Source organism: Canis lupus, chromosome 29 (assembly GCF_003254725.2).
Source record: "Canis lupus dingo isolate Sandy chromosome 29, ASM325472v2, whole genome shotgun sequence".
Lineage (NCBI taxonomy): Eukaryota > Metazoa > Chordata > Mammalia > Carnivora > Canidae > Canis > Canis lupus.
Window position 1 is genome coordinate 6694811 of NC_064271.1, and position 2317 is coordinate 6697127.

General features: G+C 35.3%; 1 non-coding gene across 1 annotated transcript; it reads right to left on the reverse strand.

The window, feature by feature from the left end:
* Window positions 1-956: 956 nt before the first annotated feature.
* On the reverse strand, window positions 957-1023 carry LOC112678670 (small nucleolar RNA SNORD115). Its single transcript, XR_003147756.3, has one exon. It is a non-coding gene; the product is annotated as a small nucleolar RNA SNORD115 (small nucleolar RNA).
* Window positions 1024-2317: the final 1294 nt, after the last annotated feature.

A 2317-nucleotide genomic window follows, 5' to 3' on the forward strand; every position in this document is an offset into this window, starting at 1 on the left:
GAACCCTCCCTCCTCAATGGCCATAGGGGTGAGGTGGGGGAAGGCACTGATAAATCCATGGTGTGTCACATGAGCATACGGGCTACCTGCTCAAGAAGCTTACTCACGTTCTTTTTATCTTGGCCAGGCTCAATCCCAGATTTGCCAAATCCTCTTCTCTGAGCTTTGTCTTTCTTCCTCTACCATCTGACAGGGTACCTCAGGCATCTTCACTTTGCTTTGCATTGGCTGTCACCTTTACCACACTTCTAAAGGACTCTAACAGTGGTTTTGTCCATTCCCTTGATCCTTGCCAGGGTATGAAGTCCCATGTCCCAAGAAAGTGTCTCCTCATTAAAAAATTATTGCTTATCTAGTTCTAGCTTCCTTTATCAAAATTCTTAAAAATTCAATCCCAGATGTACCCCTGAGCTCCTGCTATTGTTTTTTTTTTTTCAACTGGCCTCAACTTGTATAGAGACTGAAGTAAATGTTTTCCAGGGTGCCACTTAAGGAAAAATTTTCTCAATTTACAATCTGATCAGTTTCAAGTATAAAGGAAAGATTTGTATTTCCAAAGATGCTTTAGGAGTGACACTGTCAGAGAAATAAATTATATACATGGTGCTACTATGGAAATCAATCCCTAAATGAATAAAACCTGTTGCCTTTGGGCAGGACTCACCACAAATCTAATGTTCTATTTGGCATGTATTTATGACCAAAGAAATTGATTCACCTGAGGTCATTAACACAATGGTATGTATAACCCTTAGTAGAACATCTCACTGAAAACCATGATATATAAGGACCCCCAAGAGTGCCTTACTATTAGGAAGTGTGGATAATTAAACAAAGTGTAAAGTGTGATCAAGAGCATGTGCTGTTCATTTAGAACTTCACAGACAGGTTAGGGGCATGTGAGATTCCTGCAAGGGATTGATTGTCTCAAGCCTCAAATATCATTGTTCTGGCGGGGAAATAAGGAGCATGATTTTTAGGTTATTAGCTCTCTTCAAGACAATGTAAGTTCATCATTTATCCAACCAAACTACTCCCCACACACCTACACATTTGGACCTGAATATGCTTTTACCAGCGAAGGATTAGGAAAATTCTGATACTAGGATTGACATGAATTTCTCATGTATTCCATGCTGGACACTTCACTGATGTAGATTATATACAATTCTGTTGAGATAGTGAGTGAACTTGTCCCAATTTTTTTTCATTTGTAAATATGGAAATCATAATAACTATTTCATAGTGTTAGGGCATATATAAGATGCAATGGTTTTGTAAAGCCCTTAGCATGGCACCCGGTTTATAAATGTAAATTCCTCTGAGTATAAGGATATGAGACACTTCTGCATTGTCTGACCAGATGGCTATTTTCTACTTTTCCTACAAGCTGTGCAAAATTCAGTCATTAAAAAAAAGAAAGCATGTATGAAGAATATATATAAACTCACTTAATATTGGTTAAAATGACATGTAAAGTACTACTGACATCATAGGAAAGAAGACAATATCTGCTGGTTAAACACCAGTTTAGTATCTGTAACTTAATAATAAAGATAAATTTAACTATGATAACTTTTGTGACAAATAAGACATGGGGTATACTATATTTTCTGGAGTTTCTTACTATCTTTTTAAAAAATTACAACCCACCTCTCCTAATTCTCAAAATAATCAGTTGAAACAATGATTGTGTCATAGATGAGTAATTATTTACGGCTTACTGGTTAATTTCAGATATAACAGAGCTTCATACTTCTACTGTTTATTTACGGCTTACTGGTTAATTTCAGATATAACAGAGCTTCATACTTCTACTGTGAGTTTAATGTGAGATTGTAGATTTACTTGTTTTTATCTTTGGCCCAGTTTTTTGGACCATCATGAATGAGAGTTCTAATATTTACTTGAAAATGTTTCACTTAGGTTAACCATTTTAAGACTATTCAGATTTGAAAATTTTATATTATCAGCAATTAAACTATTGAAATCAATCCCCACATACTCAGAAAAACTAAAAAAAAACTAAGAAGGTAAGCATGATGCATAGCATATTACTTTAATAATAATAAAAATATTATGAGAATTCACTCAAAAGAATAACTGTATTCATTGGTGTCTAGTGACTAAGACTCATTAGACCAAAATCTGAGGCTTATGACAGGCTTATTTTGTTTTTTAAGATTTATTTATTTATTTATTTATTTATTTATTTATTTATTTATTCATGTGTGAGAGAGAGAGAGAGAGAGAGAGAGAGAGAGGCAGAGACACAGGCAGAGGGAGAAGCAGGCTCCATGCCGGGAGCCCTACGTGG